Source organism: Lepus europaeus, chromosome 12 (genome assembly GCF_033115175.1).
Source record: "Lepus europaeus isolate LE1 chromosome 12, mLepTim1.pri, whole genome shotgun sequence".
Taxonomy (NCBI): domain Eukaryota; kingdom Metazoa; phylum Chordata; class Mammalia; order Lagomorpha; family Leporidae; genus Lepus; species Lepus europaeus.
Genome location: NC_084838.1, coordinates 76,701,829 through 76,728,596, shown reverse-complemented (window position 1 = coordinate 76,728,596; position 26,768 = coordinate 76,701,829). Strand labels below are relative to the sequence as shown.

The window sequence follows — 26,768 nt, the reverse complement described above, 5'->3', positions numbered from 1 at the left end:
CTCTACTGTAAGGGTCTTGGACTGTCTCCGCCGTTTCTGTCGTTTCTCTCCTGTCTGACCTGAAGGGGGTGGGGGCGGTCTTTAACGGTTTCTCTCCCCTTCGCCGCAACTTTGCCAATCAACCAAATCTTCTCCTTGGTGTGGCCAAGCCCTGAAAAGCTTGTGGCTGAAGGATGAGCGGCCTTTGTGTTGGCTCCCTTAGAAGGAACTCTGGAGGTGTGCACAGGGAGAGAGATGGGAGAAGAGTCTTTAAAAAGAAGACAAGATCCTACTGAGAAGTGTTTGGTGCCCTTTTGGCCAGCATCACCCAGCCAGGGCGTTTGCTGGAGGAAATGGGACACTTTATTTCTGCTGCTGGAGACAGCCACTCTCCAGGCTCTTACAATGGCTAGGTGGTGCCGTGTGTGTCACTTGGGTACCGAAATATACAAAGACCCACGGTGATGAGTTCCCTGGTTGGTGAAGTCCCTGCTTTGCTCCTGGATAGGGTTCCTCCACCCCCACGGCATTTGGTCAATGTCAGGCTGGGAATAACTCATCCAGAGGGAACCGGGATGCAGATACTGTAGCTGGGTGATAAAGACAGGGTTGTGTAGAGCTGAGTGGAGAGAGGGAGAGAGAGGAAGGGAGATGGCATATCCATGTGTGGGTCTGCTGCAGTTTGGCTCCCCGGTGGCTGTATTTCTCCTGCAACGTTCATGGGAGTGAATGCACCTTTACACTGAATACCTTGATTCTTCGTTATTGAAATGTTGCATGACTAGATTAACCTGCCTAGGACATACTTTAGCCACAGCACCTTAAATTCTGCTGCATTGCTGTCAGAACCCAAACTGGCAGCCCCAGTCCTCTTTGAAAAGCCTATAGCAGTCATGGCTGTAGAACTAAATACATAACATGTTGACACCAAATGTTTCTTTTCTTTTTTCTCTTTCTAAAATTCTGCTTTGCTTTCTTGGCAAAGATTACATGATATGGTTGTTACCTTGGAAAGAGCAAAATGAAGGCGATCCGTGGATGCTTTTGTCCCTCCCCATTTGTCTTCTCTTAATTAATGATGATGTATAGACCAGGAGCTCTTGAAGCTGTCAATGTAAAGTAAATTTTCCCATGTCCTTCAGCTCAAGCTTCTAAAATTTTAATGTGAGGTTGTTGGATCTTATCCAAGATTTAAGGGTAGATTTATAAAGATGAATTTTGAATCCTAGTTCTTTTTTCTCTTATTAGTTCTGCCAAATCTTTCTAACAAAAGTGCTAATGGAATCAAAAAGGCATTCTAAGAGGTTTTGATTTGGGGGGAAAAAAAAGCCATCATCTTTATATTTGCAAGTAAAACCAGGATGTAAATGTCTTACGAGAAAGTTTACAAATATTAAGAATTACCCAAGGTAAATGAGCTGTTCAGAGAAAGAAGAATTATACAACAGCACAGTTGATGACTCAGGAATTAATGATTTCCTTTCTAATGTAAATGTGGTAATTTTTTAAACGCAGTGCCTGGCCCTTCTGAAGATTGGGCTGGCAAGGTTCATGCTGCAGCTCAAGCCCTGTAATTCAGTCCAGTAAACAGTCGTCTCTTCTGCCCTAGCCCGCAGCAAGTCATTCGTTTTGTGTGGATGCCTTCCCTTCACTTAAAGTAACATTAATGCTTTCCTTTCTCATTTATTGGAGCACTTAAAAAGTGTTCTTTTTTTTCCTCAGAAGACTTGGAAGTAAAAGACATTGAAAATTGACCTATGAGTCCCAAAGGAATGAAATGTGGTGCTGTGGGGAGATAGGGTATTTGTCCTACAAGGAAGAGTTCATCATTGCTGTAGTCTCTCTAAAATGGAGATCATGGCAAGCAGGGAGACACACTTCATTTTCAGTAAGTTAGGTGGTGAAGAGGTTGATGGGTCAGAAGAATGACAGAGTAGAAGCAAAGTGAGCCCCCTTGATAAGCTGAGAGGAGTCCAAATCCATTGAAAGGCAGAGAAGTTGAAAATATGAGCATAGGCTACAGTGATTGAATGAAGTCTTTAAGAAAATGGGAGGGTACTGGCTGAAGGCAAAGGCAGGACTCTTGGAGCCTGAAACGTAAGAGTTTTGAAGTGGAAAGAGAGAAATTCGGCCATGATCTTCTAAGTAAATTCTTTTTTTTTTTTTTTAAGATTTATTTACTTGAGTGGCAGAGTTAGAGAAAGAGAGAGGAAGAGACAGATGAAGAGGTCTTCCATGTGCTGGTTCACTCCCCAAATGGCTGCAATGGCCGGAGCTGGGCTGGTCAGAAGCCAGAAGCCAGGAGCTAGGAGCGTCTTCCAGGTCTCCCACATGGGTGCAGGGGCCCAAGCACTTGAGGCATCTTCTGCTTTCGCAGGTCATCAGCAGAAGTGGGGCTTCTGGAACAGGAACTGGAGCCCATATGGGATGCCGTTGCTGCAGGTGGATGCTTAACCTAGCATGCCATAGTGCTGACTCCTTTAAAGAAATTCTGAGAAGAGGTGGGCAGGTGGAAGCTGGGAGTAGAATGACGAAGGATATTATGCATTGTAGAAACCTAGTGATGAGTTGTTCTTGGTGAATAAGATTATCACTCAGCTATGAGCCTCCAGAGTTTAAGGAGCGTGAGTTTGTAGTGGAACCAATCAGTCCTTAATAATTAGAGTTTGACAATGACATTGATTACTTTTGTGGGAGTGAGCATATACTGTTGCAAATACAGTACTCCCCCCTCTTAAATGTGATAAAAAGAATGTCTACCTTTAAACTCACTGAAATAAAGGATTCCCCCGGAGGTATTTCCTATTCTCTCTTGGGGATCTCTGAGTTAAATGTATTAAAACATATCATAAAATAACAGGAAAAGACCATATAAGTGATTTTAAAAAGATGAACTTTTCCTGTATATAACTGCAAGATATGGCTTAACAGTGAGGTGTAAAGTTGATTTCTCAAAAGCAAAATCAAATACAGCACCTCACCGAGTACTGTACCCATCATAGGTACTCAGTATGTATTTGTCACATGAACATATGAATAATGTTTTTAGTAAGTGAGGTATAGTATCTGAGATCTAAAATGTCATTATTTTTTCTTTACATAACAGACATTGAATGAGTTATATTCTGTGGCTGTACAGGTTTATGATAGAATTAAAACTGCTTTATTTATACTTTCTACACATATTGAAGATTTACCCTCCCCCACCCCCACAAAAAACATTTTTCCACAAAATAGTAGTGTGCTCTTTAGACCCAGGAGTTATGTGGTTGTGTCATGATTCCACATGAGTTTGTGGCACTTCGACTGTGTTCAGTGACGATTTTGATGATTGTGAGGTTCGAGTGATTGAAATGTATTCATTCTTTGAACAAATATTCATTGAATGCCTTCTCTGTGCCAGACAGTCTTCTAGGCGAGGGATGCAGCAGGAAGGGAAACTTCCTGATATTGCAGAGTTTTTGATGGGAGGAGATTAAAAATAAATAAACAAATGCATAATATCTCAGGTGTTCAGTGCTATAAGGGTGGGGAAAAGAGAGAAGGCAGTGAAGTGTGACAGTATCTGAGCTGATGTTATTTTGTAGAGGGTGATCAGGGAAGACCCTGAGTAAGATGGCTTAAGACGTGAAGGAGTGAGCCATGCACATATTTAGGGGAAGCACCCATGAGGCAGAGAGGATACAAGACTAAAAGTCTCAAGGTGGGGACATGGACAACGATGATAGGGGAACCTCGTGGGTAGCACCTGTATCACACCTGATAGAACAGTCATTCGAGGATTCCACAGTCAAGGCGCTTTGTTTTGGATATTGAATAGGCAGCATCCCTAAGGCTGTGTCACCATGTGCTATGTCTGGGGTGACCTGTGAGTCAGTGCTGCGTTTATGACAAGATGGATGTCTTCATCTATATGTGTTTGAATGAGAACACTTGAAGACCGACTCTGTCTGGGTAGTGGTGAAACACTAGTCAGTTGGAAGTAGTCCCTCTCCTTCTCTCCTTGGTGCTGCCATGGTGCTCCTCTGTGGTCTTAGTCTTCTGCATGTTCCGTTTCTCACATGGAAGGTCCTCGAAGCCAGCACTATGCTTTGTCCATCAGGGTACACCCTACAGCACATAGAGACACTCTTTGTGTTAGGAAGGGATCAGTAAGTGCTTCCTGAAAGGAATAGACAAGACATTGCCAAAGACTGAAGAAACTTGGGTGTAAAGAATGAAGGTAAAACTCTTTACCCTGACTTCTGCAAACAGCTATCTCACAAAGCTGAAGTGGTCCTCGCATGGGGACCATGAGACAAAACCTGGTCCAGATAGTTCATCTGGGAAGCAAGCCCAAGAAGCATAAAAGAGAGAGTGGAGAAAACGAGTTGGGGAAGGGAAGAAAGCCAGTAAGAAGTGGATTAATGAGCAGCTTACCACTGTGGGCAACTGGGATTTGGTTTTGCTGGTATCATGTAGGCAATATCTTAGCATTTTCCACCAGGCAATGGGGAAATGAGGGTATGTAGCCATCATCTACCTGCGGGATCATTAAATCCCCAGCACCTGAGGGCTGCCAGTGTTAGCCTGGGCAAGCTCCAGAGGCAGCAGAGAAAGCCCCTGGGTACAGCAGCAGAGAAGCAGGCTGAGCTGGCTGGCATGGGAGGTGGTCACTATGTGAGGGAGCTGTCCGTCAGAGTCATAGTTATGTGGACTCACAGGTGGGCTGAAGGGACATGGAATCTCTGCTCTATCTTCAGAGATATCATAAAGAATCGTTAAACAGATAGGAACTGGTTTGATAACAGTTATTGGTATTTTAATTCAAGGATTTTAATGTGCTGCTATGACTGTGTACAGTTCAGTTCACTTACAAACCAACTGTTGACAAGCCTATTATCTGAGATGCTGATCGTCCTATATGCCCACATATAAGGTTTCTCCATTAAAAAGTCACTCCTAGTTTTCTCACAAGGTTTTTAGAAAGGTTCTATGTCAACTTGAGTTTGTACATTCTTGGTTTATAGGTTAAGAGTGGAATGTCTAATTACATTTAGCTTAAAAGTTTACTTGATTATATTTAAAATCATATAATATTGATAATTTAAAAATACTATATTTACTCTCACATTTTATGAAATAATTTATTGGAATGTTTCACAAATTTCTTCAGCTTCAATGTCCTGGCATGGTCATTTCCATCTCACCTGTTTCAGACATGGTATGTCTTGAATTTCTTTTTTTTTTTTTTAAGATTGATTTATTTGAAAGGCAGAATTACAGAGAGCAGAGGCAGAGAGAGAGAGAGAGAGGTCTTCCACCTGCTGGTTCTCTCCCCAGGTGGCTGCAATAGCCGGAGCTGCACTGATCCGAAACCAGGAGTCAGGAGCTTCTTCCAGGTCTCCCACATGGGTGCAGGGGCCCAAGGACTTGGGCCATCTTCCACTGCTTTCCCAGGCCATAGCAGAGAGCCGGATCAGAAGTGGAGTTCTGGGACTTGAACCAGCACCCATATGGGATGCCGGCACTGTAGGTGGCAGCTTTACTTGCTACACCACAGCACTGGCCCCATGTCTTGAATTTCTGTGTGATGCTGACACTGCAAACTTCATGCCAATTGCTGTGTGTCCATTCACGTCACACAAGAACATTTGCTCTTTCCCTTCTTCCTGTAGGTGTCTATCCTTAATCTCTACAACTCAGAGCCTCTGCCTTATGCAAGGGCATCCAATGCAGGCAATGGGTAGATTAGCCCAGTAATAGCTACTTAAATTGATGTTAAAATCTTGGCTCCCTTTACTCACTTGTTCAGTCATTGGCTGTGTTTCGGTCATACCATCTCCATAAGCTTCTTTATCTTATGTTGACCAGGCTGTTTTCAGGCTGTCTCAGGGAACCTCTGAAGCCTACACCCATTGTCATCTTACCTGCACTCTGCCAGGTCATGTGTTTTTGACATAATTTTTCCCCTTTAAAGTCAGTTACCATCACATCCAGTACTAATGAATTACTTGATTTCCAATTCTTTTTATTGTGTTAGAAATAGGCTTTTTGACATTCATGGGAAAGTAATTAAAAGAATACCCAGGAATATGGGAGACTTTGTAAGCACTCAAACCTAAAGCAACTTTCTCTTTTCTCAAATGTGCTTTTTTGGAGAACAGATATCTTGTCTTATTTTTGTCTATGTAAAGTGATCGTGGGAGGTTGTTGAGGTATGGTGGTGGTAAAACTGTCCCTGGCCACTTAAGCTTCCTCTGCAGCCTTCTTTTATCTGTTCCATGGTGGATTAATTAGTGTACAATTAGTGTGAAAAATAGAACATGTTTTTTTGCATAGAGTAGTTCACTGGCCATCATTCCAAATAATGTAATCATTTATGCTTCTCACTTTTGATAAATTTGTATCTTGAGATCACTTCTGTATTCACTATCAGGCACACCTTACTTTAAAGAAGTATCCCTAACAAGATATGCATAAATCCTTTTATTCCCTGTAAATTGTGGCATATTTTAAATGCAGGGGAAAATCTTGTCCTTTAAAGAATTTCTACTTACCAGGAATAATTTCCCCCTAACTTGGCTATTCAATGATTTAGGATTTTTATACTCAACTTCACTAGGGCAGATCACATTATATTGCAATGGCTTTTACACATTTTGACCATGGCTTCTAGGGAGAGTTTGATTTATAGCACAGCCTAGCAATATTGATTGTATGTAAACACACACACACACACATATCACTGAAACAAGCATCATTCAACATCTCTTGTACCTTACCATGGTACTTTCTTATCTTCGTTGATTTTTTCTACTCATTTATTTTGTCAACCCATGAAACTGATTTCCCCATGAATGGGTCCTGCCATGCAGTTTCACACACACTGCTGGGTTGTCCCTCAACCATCAGATGAGTGCTTATTTTCTTATAGTGTGAAATGATTTTGTGTCCAGGTATCTTTTCCCCTCATTTGTTTTAAGTCATTAGCATGTTTGGGGACTTGGTCGTGTGGGTGTACAGTATCACAGTAATCATAATGAGAAACTTCACTTTGGAATATTCACTTCATTTCTGAAAGAAGAAATTATTCATGTGGAAAATGGAGAGTGGAGTAAGATGATTGGGTGGGTTCTTGAGCCTACACCCACTGTGGCAGAGATGGGTAGGAGGGGGCCAAGTCACCAGGTACCCACCCCTGAGTCCAAGGAGCTGGTTCAGCTGTCGGTGAATCGTAAGGTCTCAGCAGCTTGTCACCTGCACTGGGAGGGGAGTGGGGCCAGCCTTGCGACTTGGGTCGGGTCGGGCTACAAGGTCTGTTTTCTTTACAGGGCTGATTCCTCATGGGAGTCTCCCTGCTCACCACCCCTCACAGCTCTTTCCTGCCCTTCTCCCTTTCTGCCTGTCTCCATGGCTGTTGCCCTGTTGCCTTCAGAGTTCTAGAAGTTAACTTCAATTAGTTAATTTTTAGATTTTAGCCTAATATACTTCTTCCAAGATGCTAAAGTTTCATACTTTTTTTCCACTTACTTTTCTTTCCAATAATTTGAAAATGTGAGAATCTTTGTTTCCTGAGCTGATACCTAGGGGAGTCCTATCCAAAAGGAGCTAGAAGCTGTCCCACAGATGGAATATTTCTGTAGTGTTGGGTCGTTTGGTGGTCCAACCTGATTCAGGTATGATCATCTCCTTCATGGTTCTCTGGTTATCTAATGGATGCACCTGTTAATGCCTTTGTAAAAAGCTCAGCATTACAAGCACCAAGTGCTGGGCCTTGTGCTCAGTACCATCCATAGCCAGCTCATTTGCTGCTCGCAACGATCTTGTTTCCTCTTCATACCACATCAGGAGAGAACTTACACGCAGGGCTATACGTAGGCTCTCTGTGGTCCTCTCTGTGACAAAGGCACAGGCAAAGAAAGCTCCTGGCCCCTTGTTCTCTGGCCCAGCAGGAGCCCCACACTCTACCTGCCCCAGCTGGGCTGTCTTGTGGATGCCCTCATCCCACTTGGGATATGTGTGAGTGTGTATGTCTTGCTGTGTGTTCCTGTTGCACCAGCATCTCTCCAGCCTTTGCACCATGAGGATGAATTGTCATAGGATGCTGCCACAATTAGCCACCAACAGTGAACAAGCCTCCAGATTGGGTTGAGCCTCGGCTTCCCCAGCTGTAAGAGGCAGAATAATGAAATCTGTCATTCCTGTGACTCCCCCCACCAATGCGGAGGCCTCTGCAGGGTCAAATGAGACACAAAGGACTGGGGAAAAGTCATGCAGTTTGTGTCATTTCCTTCGTGGGGATGTTGAGCAGCAGTGACCCCCTACTCCTACTGTCTAGGGCCTCTTTTCTAAACCTGGGATCCACAAGCTTTCTGGGAGAAAGGGAGAAGGGGAGAAGGGGTAGGGCCTGATAGTGAATAGGTTTATCAGGCCATATGGTCTCTATTGCCACTTCTCTGCTGTGCTGTTCCAGTGTGAACACAGTCGTAGACAGTGCGTAAGCCAATGAGTGTGGCTGGATTCCAATAAAAGTTTATTTATGGACACTGGAATTTGAAATTTGTATCATTTTCTCATGTCACAAAAGTTTGACTCTTCTTTAGATTCTTTTCAACCATGTGAAAACATAAAAACCATGCTTAGCTCTCATGCAGTGCAAAAACCAGTGGTGGGCTGGAGCTGTCCTGACCCCTGGCGGGAACTCCCCTGGCACTTTGAACTACTTTGGACTCCAGCAACATCTGATGGTGACCTTTCCATCTCTCTCTCTTGTCCCTCCAAAATATACACCTTACCACCCACATTTCTTCCCTCCCTAACCCTTGGAAGGATGATGCATTACACTTAACATAGAATGCCACCCCACACAAGTGTATCCCATATGCTGAATCAATGGACACAAGGAAATCACTTGCTCTTTGGTATATCCCCTGTTCTCCCGTCTTAAAAGAAATTCTGCCTGTTCTCTGGTAATCCTTTAGGGAAGATTGAGTTAACATTATGTGATTAAATGTAAGGGCTTTGAGATTCTTGCTTTAAAATCTACCACTCCAACCCCCAATGCCATTAACCATAAAAGGAAAAGAATGTCAGGGAAGAAAGAAGGGAAAAACAAACAGACCAAACAAACCGGCATCTCAGCATGCAAGAGGCTTACCAAAGAATCAAGCCTGGCCGAGGTCCCATGGGCTTTCTGTCACTATCAGGAGCCCTGGACAGGCTGGAGAGCTTCTGAGCTTTGGCTGCCAGCAGTCCTACCATTCGGTGAGCTTTCCCAACAGTGTAAGATGGGGACCAGAACTCTGTGTGTTTGGCTATAGAGAGGAGCTGACCAAATGCACTTTCTTCTTTATCTGTTTCCCTGTGTGTGCACAGGGATTGTGCACATTGCCCTAAAGAGCAAAGCCTTGAACACAGCTCCTTTTGTACTTCTGAATAAGAAAAGGCTTGGGGGTTGAATTATTGTGAAATATATAAATGTAACTTTTTAAATCTCAAAATACAGTAGGCAGAAACTGGTTGCTGGAATTATAGCAGGATGTATGTGTGCATATATTTTTCTAAACATTCTGTGATAAACACAGATACTACTACACTTACAGTGGGGTTGAGCCCTGATAAATCCATCATAAGTTGAAAATATCCAAGTCAGCAGAGCACTTCATACCTATAAGCTATGCAACACCGTAGCTTAGCAACACAAGACGTTGCGGGGCATAGTTTGTTTCCCGCCATGAGTGCCTGACTGCCAGGGAGCTGCAAGTCGCTGCTGCTGCCCAGCTTCTCCGGAGACGATCACACTGCATATGGCAAGCCCGGGAAAAGATCCAAATTCAAAATGTGAAGTACAATTTCTACTGAATGCGTATCACTTTTGCAGCACCCTAAAATTGAACCATCGTCAGTTGGTGACTGTCTGTGTGTTACCTGTACCAAGGATATTGTGTGTGTGTGTATATATATCTGCATGTTTAAGAAAAGACTACACCAGCAAATTGAGACCAAAGTCATGACTACTGTAGACTCCTTATGCAGTGTGTTAAGGAAAGGAACCACTGAGTCCGCTTCCAAGTAAGTACTAAACTTTTAGCCTAAACTACATCCCTCTGCCACACGTGGGAAAGGATCCACAGTGCATGGGAAGGAAATGATAAAGTGTGCTTTGACTTGGTTTAAATGGTGAACGTTATAGTAGGAGATGTCTGGGCTGGAAAACAGAGCACAAAGCCCCACATTAAAAGTATACCTGCCAGCGCCATGGCTCACTTGACTAATCCTCCACCTGCGGCGCCGGCACACCAGGTTCTAGTCCCGGTTGGGGCCCAGATTCTGTCTCAGTTGCTCCTCTTCTAGTCCAGCTCTCTGCTGTGGCCTGAGAAGGGGTGAACCAACGGAAAAAGGACGACCTTTCTCTCTGTCTCTCTCTCACTAACTCTGCCTGTCAAAAAAAAAAAATTTAAAAAAAGTACACCTCGTGGCCGGCGCCGCGGCTCACTAGGCTAATCCTCCGCCTTGCGGCGCCGGCACACCGGGTTCTAGTCCCGGTCGGGGCACCGATCCTGTCCCGGTTGCCCCTCTTCCAGGCCAGCTCTCTGCTGTGGCCAGGGAGTGCAGTGGAGGGGGCCCTGCACCCCATGGGAGACCAGGATGGGCACCTGGCTCCTGCCATCGGATCAGCGCGGTGCGCCGGCCGCAGCACGCCTACCGCGGCGGCCATTGGAGGGTGAACCAACGGCAAAAGGAAGACCTTTGTCTCTCTCTCTCTCACTGTCCACTCTGCCTGTCAAAAAAAAAAAAAAAGTGCACCTCATATCTGAGTCATGTGATACATGGGGCTACTGGGAGAAGAGTGGAGAATGAGAGGCTCAGGGCTCCGTTTCTTGTCACGTCTGTGCTGCTGGGAGGCACAACATAGCACTTCCTGGCAGAGAGAAGACTGGTTCCAGATCACAGTCAGTGATGGATGCGTAGGGGCTGGGCCCCTGGGAGGGCAGGCTTCGGGAGGAGCACATGGTGTTGGGGAGGTACTTTTGTCTGTCTACAGCCTCTTGTGTGAATTGATGCTCCCCTTGATGAAGGAAAGAACGAAAGCTTATGCAGGTGGGAGACTCGTTTCATTTCTTACATTATCTGCACAGTGCACTTACCTTCTTTCTAGACTTGTTTTTCTCTTTCCCACTACCCCCTCCTCTTTTTTCTTCTACTTGGGGAATTGCAATGGACTTGTTTACATCTTTTCTTTATTTTGATAACTCCCTTTTATGCTGGAGGTTTCCAGCAAATGGTTATCATTGATTGTCCACTCATATGAAGGATGGGGACTGTGAAGCTGGCCAGTCTGTAAATGTCTTGGGTCAGACTCCCTAGAAGTGGACATCAAGAAGAAGGGGGGTGTGTGTGTGTGTGTGCGCGCGCGCGCGCGCTGTTTTATTAAGGAGATGCTCCCTGGAGAGCCCAGGAAGGGAAGGGGAAGAAGTCAGACAAGCTATGAGCCCAAGGTGACTTCCTCTTGTCCCAGGGGAGCTCTGGAGTATAAGTCAGCCTGCTGCTGTGTCTGCCTGAGGCAGTGGGGATTGGCATGTCAGACTCTGTGCTGTCAGCTATTGGTTAAGGGCTCCCCAGGAAGAGGGGCATAAATTCTCAGGTATTTTTGGCTTTCCACCTGAAAAGGCAAAGCTAATGCAGCCCTTCCAAAGAGAGCAATAGGTGCTAGCTGTTGGATGGGAAAGCACATTGGCAGCGGGGACCTGCACAGGAACAGTGACACTGTCCACCTGCAGACCCAGGGCCACTCTTGAAGGTGATCAAGCAGGGAACCTTGAAGTTCCTTCTCTGGGAATCCCCAAACACCACTCCTTTTCCTGAGGGATAGCTACTGGCTCCCAGTGGTTTATGTGCATCTTTCAAAAAAAGTTTGAGGGAAAACAGAATTAAAAGATAATTCTAAATAGATGCAAAAAAATTGAAATCTATACCTACAAAAAGTTCCTTGAAAATACATATTATTTTAAAAAGTGCATGGATTTCAAACTTTTTTGCACCAGAAAGCCCCCTTGTCTTAAAATTCTGTTTGTGAATTAATTTTCTGAAGTCCTTTTTTGTGTGTAGCAACGAGCAGAGGGCTGAGGATCTAACTGTTTTGGTGCAGTCAGTCCCCTGTTTCCTAGCCTTCTCCACCTCTTTGTTTGCTAGGCTTGGGGTTCTCAAGTACAATAATCCCAAAGAAATGTATTGAAATCTATTTGTGACTGTTCTTTCTTTCCTTCTATTTGTGGACTAAAACTGATCTATACCATTGTACTCAGTTAAGTGGGGTCATGCTGCTTTTAACCAGCAGCAGCTTAAATAAAAGCTAGAGGGGGACTAAAACTAGTAGACTGCTTGAGTGTGTGTGTGTGTGTGCTTAAACAGCTCTGTCCCTGCAACTTCATGAAAATAGGCTGGTAGTTAGAAATTGGCCAACTTAAGTATCAACTAGCAAACTGCTAGAGTAGTCTAAATGAATAGTTAACAATCTGTGACAACAATTAGCTGGATATTGGGTGCCTATGGCTAGTGTTGATATCTTTGCACTAAGTGAGAGGACTTCTGTCTTCTCCAGTGTTTTTGAATATTAACACCAGACACAGGTCAACAAACTGCTGGTGTCGGCACGAACCATGGTTCCTATGTCACCACATCAGAGTTTAATCTTCAGAACTGAATGGTAAAGAGAAATCCAAAGTAATGCATTTGGCAGGCTCAGAAAACACTTATCTTGTTGTTCAAGGAAATCTCAAAGCAGTCACCCTCTGTAACAGGTTTATTGAATGGATTAGATTCAACAGGATGCAAATACAACCGCCTCTACTTCTCTCACCCTCCTTCCTACCCACTAAAGAGACATATTTTCTCTTCCTGCTAAAATAAAATCTTAGAAAGTCTCTTAGATTTCCCATGGATCCTTAGGCAGTGAAAAGTCCAGTTCCATTTATTAATCATATAATACAGTCTTGGGCTGGTGCCGTGGTGCAGTGGGTTAATCCTCCGCCTGTGGCGCCAGCATCCCATATGGGAGCCGGTTCTAGTCTCGGCTGCTTCTCTTCCAATCCAGCTCTCTGCTGTGGCCTGGGAAAGCAGTAGAAGATGGCCCAAATCCTTAGCCCTGCACCCACATGGGAGACCAGGAAGAAGCACCTGGCTCCTGACTTCGGATTGGCACAGCTCCAGACGTTGTGGCCACTGGGGAGTGAACCAACGGAAGGAAGACCTTTCTCTCTGTCTCTCCCTCTGACTGTCTGTAACTCTACCTCTCAAATAAATAACTAAAATCTTTGAAAAAATCATATAATATAGTCTTGTATATATAATAATAATTCCAAACTCCTGTCTAATTTTTGATTATTGAAACTTGTAGTATGATTTAAATATATAAAGAGCAGAAATATCAAGTTTATAGATTGTTAGATTTTTGCATATCAGAGAACCTATGTAACTAGTACTTGCACCAAGATACACTTCCTGCCCCCAGAGGCTCCCTCATGCTTCTTCTCAGCCAACATCCACCACACCAAAGGTAACCACTCTGCTGACTTCAACCTCTGTGGAATAGTTTTACCAACTTTTAACTTCAAATAAGTGAAACCATATGGCATATAACTTTTTTATGTCTGACTCTTTAACATAGTTTTAGCAATTAGGATTATTTTAGTGATTAAGATGCCACTTGGGACACCTGCAACCCATATCAAAGTGCCTGCATTTGAGTCTTAGCTCCACTTCCAATCTAACTTCCTGCTACTGGGCATCCCAGGAAGCAGCAGTGATGGCTCAAGTACTTGGGTCCCTGCCACTTACTTGGGAGACCCAGATTGAGTTCTAGGCCCCTGACTTTGCCCTAGTCCAGGTCTGGCAATTGTGAGCATTTGGGCAGGAACCAATGGATGGAAGATAACTCTCTGTCAGTCTCTATCTCTCCACCGTTCAAATAAAATAAATAAATACAAAATTTAAAATATATTATTTTAGTACTACATTAGTGTTTTATGTGTATCAGTGGTCCGTTCCATTTTATTGCTGTCTTGTCATTCATTATGTGACTAGAGTTGATCCATTTTTCTATTCAAGGACATTGGTGTTGACTCACTGTGCACATTTATCTGCATTTATTTTTGTGCACCTATACACTGATTTCTGTAGGGTTTGTACTCAGGATGGAATTGCTGGGTCATAGAATTGAGGTAACTCTAACTTTAGGGACACTGCTGAACAGTTTCTAGCATGAATGTACCAACTTATCATTCCCACCAGCAATTTTCAAGAGTTGCCTCCGCTCCAGCGTGTGAGCACCTGGTATTCTGCCATTCATTTAGCTTTAGCTATTCTGGTAAGTGTGGGGTGATGTTAAACTTGTCTAATTTTAATCCTCCTCTTCTCCAGCTCAGGCAGCCTGTTTCTGTGTAGTCCACACTATGACCACAGGAAACACACATCCTGGTTCCGTCAGCAGGACCAACGCCTTTTGCTTTAGGCAGCACCCAACCCTTGCTCTGCTAGCTCCCATGAGCCTTTGCATTTCTCCCAGCAAGAGTCAGATGCCCTCATCTGGATCCCCTAGCCCCCAAAGGGCCTGTCTTGAAGTTTGTTGTGAAGCTTTCCTTACTTTGTGTATTGGTCTGCTTGAGCTGCCATCATGAAATACCACAGACTCAGGGGGCTTCAACATAAATTTGTTTTCTCACAGTTCTGGAGGCTGGAAGTCCAAGATCAGTGAGCTGGCAGGTCTGGTTTCTCCTGGAGACGCTCTCCTTTGCTTTAGGTGGCACCTACTGACCTCACATGCTCTTTCCTCTATATGCTCACGTCCCTGGTGTCTCTCCCTCTTCTTGTAGGGACACCAGTCATGTTGGGTAGAGCCTCACTGTCACAATTTCATTTAAGCTTATTGGCCTCTTTAAAGGCCTTGAGTTCAATGCAGTCACACTGGGCAGGTTAAGACTTCCTCATAGGACTTTAGTGGGGCACACAATTCAACCCATAGTACTTGGTTTGGTGTGAATGTGGTGGAGTGCTCTGCCAGTTCTCCCAACAATACATGACATAATCAAGCAGCAGTCAGTTTTGTCAAAAGTACAATCTGGCGTAATTTAAATTACTAGTTGGAAAGATGTCCTTTTTTAAATAATAAAACTAAAAACTTACAAGAAAGTGCATAAAGTCCACAAGTCTTAAGGGTATAGCTTGGTGAGCGTTACAGATACATCACCCAGTGTATAACCCCCCAGTCAACATATAGAACACTGCCAGTACCCTGGAGGAGGATTTTGTATCCTTCCCATTCTGTGCCGGCTCCCCGTCCCCAGAAGTAGCCACTATTGTGACTTCTGTCATGATTGAGCAGTGTAGGTGATTCCTAAACTTCATATAAAGAAGATCAAATGTGTGCTCCTGTCCAGATGACTTTCCTTGACATAGTGTCTGAAACAAATCCATGTTATCACATCTGTAGTTTGTCTTTGCTCTTATGGCATTGAATTGTATAAGCATACAACAGTTTGGGTAGCCATTCTCCTGTTGATAAACATCTCAGTTATCTGCAGCCTTGGGCTGTTGTGAACAAAACTATGACCATTCTTACGTATGTCTTTCTGTTCTCGTTCGTGTTTCTTGGGTATATATTTATGAGTGGAATGTCTTGGTCATAGGGATAGGCTTGTGTCCAGTTGGAAACATTGTAATCAACTGTTTTCATAATACGCACCTTTCTTTTGATGTAATCTTAACATATGTTCCTCATAACTCAAAGATAGATGTAGATACACATGCTGTGCTTTGAAGCAGTAATTTATTTTTGTTGACTTTTTCTGATTTTATTGTCTAATTCAGATAACTGAATGTGATTTTGTTTCCTTATATATCAAAGGTAAATGAGGCATGTGCTTGTGAATTCACTGGATAAAAAACAGGTTATTCAAGCATATTTGAGGAATGTTTTGTCACACTCTGTTAAGAAACCAATAACCATCCACTAACAGACATTTTGTTTGTTTTTACTGCATCAACAAGATTATGCTTTCAGAATATTTTCATTAAAAATCTTTATGATTAACAACCCAGTGCATATTTTAATTTTAACATCTTAGTTGTAAACATTCTAACCAGAATATAAGTTTTAGCCAGAATGCTATAGAGTACCTTTTGAAATCACAGCAATAATAAAATCACAAACATGTGTGTATTGCTTACTATCAGCAGCATAAGACACTGCTTAAAGCACTTGACTTCCATTAGCTCATCGAATCTTCCCAGCTACTCTTTAAGTGTACTGTATAGGGCTGTAGTGTATGCCCTCATTTTACAGATGAACACCCTGATGCACAGATGGCTTAAATGGCCTGCCCAGCATGGCACAGCTGGTTAATGATTGAGCCAGGAGTTGAATGTAGGTTGCCAAGGTCTGGAATCTGTGCACATATAACCAGTGCACCACACTGCCTTGTAACTCAGTCTCCCAGCTCCCTGTTAATCCATGGGCGAGGAGGCCATGGAAAAGAGTAGTCCTGCTTTCTCCTTACATAGATGTCTTCTTGGTTTAGACTGAAGCAACAACAGTTAAAAACCATCATCATTTCTTAATAGATTCCATGATCAGATGCTTAAAGGATGCCAACTTGCTGTCACCATCTTCAGCAATCCCACCAGAAGAATAACACCCTCCTCTTTTTGCAAGCCTGGACGTCATACCCGGGAGATCTGTTCAGAGGAGACTGTATGTTCTTCCACATCCTGAGAGCCTTAAACATTAATGCTTGTATGGCAAGAGGAGGCTTCTAGGTGAATTAGACATTCACCACTGTGTTCCAGATACGGGCTCCTTCCCAGTGTTACCCTTGGCCATGTCTGTTTGCCTGTCTTTGTTCTATATCCACAGTGTCAGCCACCTGCAAGGCCCTGTGGTTGATGACAGCAGAGCCCAGGAACTCCCTTTCCTCAGGGACCCTTAGGGTTGACCACAGGAGACAGGCATTTACAGAAAACCACTCAGTGTCAATGCCCCTGAGCAGTGCTGGGAGGAGCAGTGGGGGCACCAATGTGTGACTGGGAGACTGATTCTGTTCAGCTCAGTCATCAAGGGCTTCTCTCTGGGCAGAAGGAAGAAGGTATGCCAAGGTCCAGGAGGGAAAAGTGGCCATCATCTGGCTAGAGACGGAGCCAGGACGTGGTCAAGCAGGACTGCTGCGCTGCCTCAGGGGGTTTGCTCTTTATTCTGAGAATAACAGGAAGTCAGTTTAGCATTTCAAATAAAGGAAGGACATGCTCAGATTGGTGCTCTTCTGTGATCCTACATTGGAAAGGGGACAAAAGAGAAGGCCCAGGGTTTGTAGACATTTTGCAGAGGGAAGGTGATTCCCATTAGGACGGAATTGCATTACCTTGAGGGGTACATGGTAGTTGGAAATCTGTCAACAGTGTTGGAGAAAAATGGGCAGACTGGAATGCTATTCAGCAGGTGAAGCTGTCAGGCCTTGGTGGTGCACTGGGTGTGGGAAGTCAGGAAATTGCAAGCGTCAGGGTTGACTCCAAGGCTCTCATTCATGCTGCCAGAGAGATGGCATTGCCAGTCATGGATGTGAGGGATCGAAGTGTCTGGTTGAGAGGATGGGAAGGAAGCAGAGAAGCTGTTAACTTGAAGGTGTCTGGGAGACCTGCAGAGAAGTGCAAGGTGGACCCTTACACACAGACTGAAAGCCCCCAGAGGAGTCCTGGAGCAGAGGTGGTTTCCATCAAACATTACAGGTTTAGAAATCATAGTAACTAGGCCAGTGCCGCGGCTCACTAGGCTAATCCTCCACCTTGCGGCGCTGGCACACCAGGTTCTAGTCCCGGTAGGGGCACCGATCCTGTCCCGGTTGCCCCTCTTCCAGGCCAGCTCTCTGCTGTGGCCAGGGAGTGCAGTGGAGGATGGCCCAAGTCCTTGGGCCCTGCAGTCCATGGGAGACCAGGAGAAGCACCTGGCTCCTGCCATCGGAACAGCGCAGTGCACCGGCCACAGCGTGCCTACTGCGGCGGCCATTGGAGGGTGAACCAACGGCAAAAGGAAGACCTTTCTCTCTGTCTCTCTCTCACTGTCCACTCTGCCTGTCAAAAAAAAAAAAAAAAAAACTATTCCTAGAAATCATAGTATCTAACCTGGATGGATGATTTGAGCTTTCCCAAGACAGGTGCTTTAACAAGGCAGCATGGATGAGGGCAAGAGCAGGGAACCAGGAATCAGAACAGAATCATTAGATTTGCCCCTGACCAAAGCCACAGACTTCTGAACTGCCTCTGGGGCTTACCTTGGAGTCCTGAAGCTTAGAGCTCTCTCATAGCTGGTGATATGTGCTCTTAAATTGAAAACATCTCTATGGCTTGAAGAATAAAGATTTTTTTTTGTCTACTGTTAAGTGAACAAATAGACTGCAAAGAGAAATGGCTTTAGAGATGGTTTCTCAGTTTGTAAGTATTTGCTCCGTTTTCATCATAGGTGAGTGGTGTGTTTAAAATGTTTGTAAGTGTGTCTACACGTGAACATGGCTGCCAGTAAAGGTGACAGGGTCAGCCACTGCGTCGCTGGGAACCTTAGTTGGCTATGCAGTGCTTTTGGTGTATCAGGGCAGCATATCCAACTCCTTGTAACTTTAATGTAAAGGAAAATGCTCTCATGCGTTCTGACCTCAGCTCTAGGATAGCTTTATTTCTTACCCTTTTCTTGTCTGTCTTTGTTTTTCCTTAGGGGCACCATTCTTGGTGACACATGGTGAGGCCAGGAGTCTGGTGGCTGCTCCCTGTGAGCAGCCAGCAGAAAGGACTTTTAAGCACGCCCTTCTCTTCCCAGCAGGTGGCCAGCATTTACCTGCCCAGAGCTATAGATGAGGACATCTGAGGTGTGACCAGTCCTGTGCAGATGGGGCTGGAAAGTGGCTCCATCTAGTTAGCAATGGCCAAAACGCGAAGCCACACAGCTGTGACCTTCAAGCCCCGTCTTTATCAGCTGAGTGTTCTAATTCCCTGAGAAGCCAGCCACTAAAATCCCAGTCAACAGTCTGCACATTTTATTAAAAAGGACTTATCTTAGCTTCACTGTTCGTTAAGCACCTTTTGTTTGATTTCCTAGAAAACAATACTGCAGGGAACATTTTAGCTGAAGGCTTTTGAATTCTCTATACTGTAGCATTGTTCTATTTTTGCATACTTGCCTGTGCTTGTGTCTTTACATTTCATAGCATATTTTCCAGTGCATTGAGGAAGCAACTTTTAAGGACTGGTAGTTTGAGGAGGTTTGGTTTTCAGCTTCATGACATGTGTATCGTAAACTGTCGCTGTCCTGACCTTGACTCATAACTTAAGAATAAATTTGGGGAAAATACAGTCAGGAAGCCTGAGAAGGAAGTGATTGACTTGGTTATTGTCCACCCTGAAAGCTGTCTGATAGAGATTATGTGTAATATTTGGAATTTGGCTGGCTACTTTACTGTGGGTTTTTAAAGTACTTGCGGTATCCAGCTACTTTGCAAAAATGCTGATAAACTCACGGGAAGATGGGTGTGGTTTATGGCTTGATTTTAAGAGTAACAGTTTATGAAACTTAGATGCTGTATCTGAGTGAGTCAAGTCATAATAAAATAGCAGCCACAAAACTGCAGCTTTGAGATTCTGCGATTCACTTTCTTTTCGCCGGCTTTGTGAAGGAAAAGGTTAAGATCAATGGATAAGCTTTCTAGGCTTGATCAGTGTGTGCTTTCTGAACAACGGCAGCAAAACGCCATAATCTCATTAGGATGTCTTGCTGCTAATGAAACCTCAGGGCCCAGCTTCAGATGCTTCATCTGATGGCTGGGGTTTTCCACTGCCATTACAAGGACACTGAACTTGTTGAGGGCTTCCTGAATGTTAAGTAGTGATGCGTTCTTCAGCAAGGCTTCAGGCAGAATTGCGAACATATCAGGAACTTCGCATCTTCTCCCCAGAGTTCCAGGTGATTAAAAAGCCATCCACCAGCCTGTGCTTCTCTGTGTACCAGGACTTTTGCATGGAGGGCACTGAGAGACCCCAAGAAGCAGAGTTAATCACAGGCGCCCGGGTGTCTGGGTGTGTCTGGGACCACCTCCTTTGACTCCCCTTCTGCCTTGGTTTGAATGTCCCCTTGGAAACTCACGTTGAAAGGTAATCCCCACCTTCATATATCTATGGTGTTTGGAGATAGAGCCTTTTGTTGTAACTGGGATGAGATAAGGCTCGGATGGACCCCCAGATGATGAAACCAGTACCTTTCTATGCAGAGGAAGAGAGCTGAGCTCACACACACTTGCCCTGTCTGGCCGTGTGATGCACCTCACCAAGTCACGATGCAGCAAGAAGGCTCCAGCCAGACGCTGGGGCCATGCTTTGGATTTCCCAGCCTCCAGATCTGAGACCCAGATAACCTCCATGCTTTATACATTCCCCAGTCAGTGGTATCCTGTTGTAGCAACAGAAAATGCACTAGGACATCTCCCAACCATGGAACCACATGAGCCATAAAAAGCAGGAGACACATGGAGCCGTTGCTGATAAAGCTGATGGGAAACTGTGGGTAGATGTGTAGCTGCCAGTGACTGGAGTTAGCGTCACTCATGCTGTCAGCCCTGGCACAGCAGGGGCAGCATGGGCCTTCAGGTGGAGAGCAGACCAGACTGCCCTCCTGTGGATAGACAGGTGAGAGAGAGTGGTGGGGGCAGTGAGGAGGGGGGAGACTGAAGCTGGGAATGACCAGGACTCCCAAACTTTCCATGAGGAGGGGTGAATGTCGAGGAGTCACGTGGAACTGGGGTGGGGCAGGGGAGGTCCACAGTGTCACTCCCTATGAATCCTTTGTGGGAGCATCAGACCAAGCAAAGAACTTGTTCCCAAAATGTTCCGAGTGCGATCTGCATACCTGCATAGATGGGTTTTCATTTGCTTTAAAAATGACTTTTTACCAAAACATCACCCTGTGCCCCATAAAGTGGTACAGTTATTATCCATCAATAAAAAAATATCATTCATGATATGCACATAGTAGAAAATTTAATCAACTGAATTTAAAGAAAACAGAGGAAATCCATATCACTCATTATCCCAATCAGCCCAAGGTAATGGCTGTTAACATTTTGGGGTACTTTTGTCCTGTTTATGTAACAGAAGTACTGAATATATACTATATTGTATCTTGCTTTTTTCACTTAACAATATCATAAATAAGTTTTAACAAATCTAGAAAATGATTCTTAGAGGTCAAAATAAGTCATTTCCCTTTTCAGCTTATATGTTAGAGAACTCACGTTCAGCTGATTGTAAGATTAGTGAATGGGGTCTGGTGCTGTGGCGCAGTGGATTAATGCCCTGGCCTGAAGCGCCTCCATATGGGCGCTGGTTCTAGTCTCGGCTGCTCCTCTTCCAATCCAGCTCTCTGCTGTGGCCTGGGAAAGCAGTGGAAGATGGCCCAAGTCTTTGGGCTCCTGCACCTGTGTGGGAGACCTGGAAGAAGCTCCTGGCTCCTGGCTTCGGATCGGCGCAGCTCCAGCGGTTGTGGACAACTGAGGAGTGAACTAGTGGATAGAAGACCTCTCTCTCTGTCTCTTTCTCTGTCTCTGTCTCTCTCTCTCTCGGCAACTCTGACTTTCAAATAAGTAAATAAATCTTTAAGAAAAGATTAGTGAGTGGATATAGATGTGTGGGATTCAAAGTGAAATTAAATGTTTGTGATATTCATGTTTATCAGTCAAGGTTCTTAGATACAAGCCCCCAGAAGTGACCAGCTGACCAAGCAGAAGAGCAATTGGACAGCTGGAGGACTGGGGAGCCCAGATAAAGGCTGAACTTCCTGGAACAACACCCAGTACTGCGCCTTGGAATTGGTCTGACAAGAGAAAGCCACCTCTGCTAGCTCTCGGTGCCACACAACTTCTGTGTCAGGAACTTAATGTAAACACCACAGCTGGCTCTGCCATCATCAAAGCACTTCTGTACTCATCCATACCACCCCTGCCTCTCCTACTAGCACTGGAGAGAGAGAGAGAGAGAGAGAGAATGCAGAGATATGCCTCCTTCCCTTTCACAGTGAGAGCACCCGTCCCCCCTTCTGGGCAGGGTTGCCTGGTTGGCAGAGCTCAGCTGTCCCTCTGTCTTTTCCCCAGCTGCAAGGGCAACTGGACAAGCAGCTATTCTAGCCTTTTCCCTCTGGCTTGGGGGAGATGATCTTGCCTTGCCCCAGTCTGGATTCTCAGTGGTGAACTTGCCAAACACAGACCACAGCAGAGGCAGTGAGGAGCCAGGTGAAAGGAACACATTTTGCCTTCGCTGTGCTTTTGAGTCTGTGCCTTAGCTAATGTCTTCAGATAGCTGTCCAACTTCCTGTCTTGATCACATTAGAGAAATTGGCTTCCATTCTGTAGATTCCTGTAACTTGAACATGTTAGTCTGTCTGTCTTGCTTATCCTACAGGCCAATGAGTAACAAGTAAGATGAAAATACATCAAAAACAATGAAGAACATATGGGTATTCAGCCCCTCAACGAGTGCCTTTATTTGTCCTCTTTCCATTCCAACCTCGTCTGAAACTGTTACCCTGAAGACTACACTCCATATTGCAATAACCAAGGTTGGCCTGTCTCCTTGGAGGCTTCTCACACCTCTGTGACCTCCACCCCTTCCCTGACTCCGATCCCTACACATACTTCTGGTTGCTTGAAAAACTGTATGTATTCTTCCCTTCATGTTATTCACTGAGGCTGTCTCTGCTTCCAAAACCCTATTCAGGCCCTTGTCATCTTCTCCAAACGATCCCAGTCTGTCAGTCTGCTCATGTCTGCCAGACATTGTCTGCCCCTGCTGAGAAAGCAGCAATGGCTCCTTGAAATGTAGCATTGGGGCCAGCGCTGTGGTACAGCGGGTTAAGCCGCAGCCTGCAGCACCAGCATCCCATTTGGGCCTGGGTTCAAGACCCGGCTGCTCCACTTCTAATCCAGCTCTTTTTTATGGCCTGGGAAAGCAGTGGAAGATGGCCCGAGTCCTTGGGCCCCTGCACCTGCGTACAGGGAAGAAGCTTCTGGCTCCTGGCTTCGGATCAGCATAGCTCCAGCCATTGTGGCCAATTGAGGAGTAAACCAGCAGATGGAAGACCTCTCTCTCTCTCTCTCTCTCTGCCTCTGCCTCTCCTTCTCTCTGTGTGTAACTCTGTCAAATAAATAAATCTTTTTTTAAAAAAGAAACTTATAGCATAAAGTCTGTTTCCCCATTTCCAACCAGCACACAGCTCTCAACAGACATCTCCAGGGTCCCCTTCTGGAACCTATGACTGTCACCTCCCAGATGCACCTGTCTCCAGGCTTCCCTCTTATTGAGTCCTAGCCTAGAGTACCTTTCTCCCACCTCCATATTTTAAAACATCAAATATTCTCCACTCTTTTATTTCTAAACTTCTTTTGTATCTGTGGTTATTTCTTCTGTTCCATCCTGTTTTATTGGAATCATCTCTCATTTTTCTTGGTTGGTCTAGGCACAGGTCTATCTTAGCAAACCCTTTAAAGAATCAACTTGGTTTTGTTATTGTAGTTCTCTAATGTATTGATTTCTACCCAAATTGTTTTCTTCCTTTTGTCCCTTTGGGTTTTCTGTGGTATTGTTTTCCCAACTTTTGGATTTGAATACTTATCTACTTATGTTTAAAGTTTTGTTTTCTGATAAATATATTTAAAGCCATTCATTTTCCTCTAAAATCAATTTAGGATCTCCAGGGTTTTCACATTTAATATTTACATTTTAACCCACTTCTAAATTTTTTTCTTCTCCATTTTTCAAAGCCTTTTAAATGTTCTTCCTCCTTAACATCTTTCCTGTTATACTTGTAGCATCTATGTTGCTCCACCCTCCACGATCTGCCTTATTAATTACTCAGATGTGTATATTTTAGTCTCTGCACTTAAGTCTGTCCTTTGGCAGTGGGTAAGGATGTGGATCATTCATCTCTTCTGTTCTGACCCTAGTACAGTGCAACGCTAACAGGTGGTCACATGTCATAAATTACCCAGTGCAAAGGTTTTTTTTTTTTTTTTAGCTTCCATGTGCTGAATGATCAATTAGTAAATACCAATCCAGAATCGTTAGTTAAGTATTTTCTACTTACAAGTCATTGTGCACAGTCCTGTGGATGAGTTTAACGGAGCTTAAATTCTTGACGTTCCAGATGAGAATGGTCAAGGTAGAAACAGGGTTGCTGGACCTCTATAGGATTTCTTAAAAATGGAGCTCTGTGGTGAGTGTGGGTTTTTTGGAAGGGGAAAGCCAAGTGGAGGCTGCCAGAATGTGAGTGAATGGCTACAGAAGAACTGAGTCGAGTGTGTTATTGAGAACCAAGAGTGACATTTGGGGGATGGGACAAAAACAGTGTCAGCATCAAAAGAGTACAAAATAACAACATAGGCATGGAGGGAGAGTCCCCCATGTGACATTTGCAGGAGGAATAAGTGGTCTGTGATGTGGTCCTTCAGGTTAATATAAACATTAGCACTTTAGACAGCCAGCACTTACAGAGCATCTACTCTGATGCTGCAAGTCCTAGCCATACAGTAGGGAACATAACATTTCTCACTCACACGAAGCTTCCATTCTAGAGTAGGGGGAAAACAGATACTAAATAAATAAACAAGTAGATCTTTTTGATCCTGTCATGTTTCTCCAATGCTGTGAGGAAGAATGAAGGCGTGTAATGACAAGAAGTGTGATGTAGGGAGTGCCGGGTTAGACATGTAGCCCAGGAAGTCCTGGTAAAGTGGGGAAGCCCTGTGAACCTCTGTGGGGACAGCCTTCTAGGCAGAGGGAGTAGCAAGTGCAAAGGCCCTGAGGCAGGGGCATCCTGAGGGTACTTCAGAAGCAGCAATAAGCCGTGAGAGAGTTAGGCACATGTGTGTAGAGAAGTAGCGAAGGACAAGAAAGAGGGTGAGAAATCAGACAGACGTGAGGGTAAAGAAAGAGACACGAGACTGTAGGGTCTTGAGGAGGAATGGAGTACCGATTACTGGTCCCCAGCCTTCCTGTGGCCTTGCCCTGGAATTCCATAAAACGTCCACATCCTTGTTGGTAACTTCACGTACACTTACGCCAGCTGGAGAAGGTTCCTGTTTCTTTCAAGCAGATGGTTGCTGACTCAGGCGTGGTTCCGTGCCAGGTAAGAGGTATGGAAAGAGGCCACTGACATTTAGGAGGACGACATCACCGGGACTAGGCAGGTGAAGAGAAGACCTCGCAGGGGGCACCCCGGGCCTGGACAGTCCACCAGCTGTGGGCACCTGGGGAAGTGTGTTCAGTTGCAATGCTCGCTGTAGACCCTGCTGGTACCCTCTTGTTAGGCATTGAGCTGTAATTACACATGATAAAATTGCCTTTTTAAAGTGATGTGTTTTCACAGAGGTGTATGTGGTTTTGTGACTTCCACCACCAGGGAGATGCAGGACATTTCCCTTCTCTCCCCACAATGCTTCCATGTGCCCATTTGTAGTCTGTCCTCTCCTCTCCACTAAGCTTTTGGCAACTTCTGGTCTGTTTTCCATCCTTCCAATTTTGCTGGGTTTATAAAAATATATATATGTGTGTGTAAGTGTGTACCTACTTTTAAAGATATATATATTCAAGAGGCAGACAGACAGAGTTCCTGCTACTGGTTACTCCCCAAAGGTTTGCAATACCCAGGGCTCGGCCTGGTCAAAGCCAGGAGCCAGGAGCACTGTCCAGGCAGGAACCCAATTACCTGAGCCTTCACGTGCTGCCTCTTAAAGTCCGCATTAGCAGAAAGCTGGAGCCAGGAGCCAGAGCTGGGAATTGGAACTAAGTACTCTGGTGTGGAACCGCTATGCTGAATACCTGCTCCAGTTTTGCCATTTTTAGAATTTCATATAAGTGAAATGATACAATATATAGCCATTTGTGTCTCACTTTTCTGATTTAGCCTAACACTTAGAAATTAATCTAGGTTAGAAGTTAATCTATGTTATTGTATGGATCAGTGTTCACTCACTTTTTTGTTTGTTTGTTTGTTTTGTTTTGAGATTTTTTACTTATTTGAAAGTTGGAGATACAGAGAGAGGGGAAAAGACAGAGAGAGAGAGAGAGAGAGAGAGAGAGAGAGAAAGAGAGAGAGATCTTCCATCTACTGGTTCACTCCCCAGATAGTTACAACAGCCAGGGCTAGGCCAGGGCAAAATCAGGAGCCAGGAGCTTCATCCAGGTCCCCCATGTGGGTAGCAGGATCCCAGGTACTTGGGTCATCTTCTTTACCTTCCCAGGTGCATAGGCAGGGAGCTGGATTAGAAATAGAGCTAGGACACGAGCTGGTGCCCATATGGCATGTGTTGTTGCAGGCGGCAACTTTTTCTGCTATGCCACAGTGCTGACCCCTTAGTTCACTCATATTGCCAAGTATATTTCATTACCACAAATCAGTTTTGGGGGATAAGCCATTATAAGAGAAATTGCTGGCTCATATGTAAGTATGTGTATAATTTGACTAAAAGCTGCCTTTATTAGGATTATCTATAGAAACACTGTGTGTGTGTGTGTGTGTGTGTACAGAACAAACAGGCAGGCTGGAGACCCAGGATGGAGTTACAGTTCAAGTTCAGAGACACCTTCTGGCAGAATCCCTTCTTGCTCACCAAGGTCTGGTGGTTTCCAATGGACATATTTTGTTAAATTTATCCCTGAGTGTGTCATGTTTTTGATATTTTCTTCTTAGTCTCAATTTCCAGTTATTTATCATTATATGGAAAAATGCA

General features: G+C 44.5%; 1 protein-coding gene across 1 annotated transcript in view; it reads left to right on the top strand.

The window, feature by feature from the left end:
* Positions 1-26,768, top strand: part of APBA1 (amyloid beta precursor protein binding family A member 1) — a 220,331-nt gene that overhangs the window by 924 nt on the left and 192,639 nt on the right. The gene's annotated exons all lie outside the window — the stretch shown is intronic.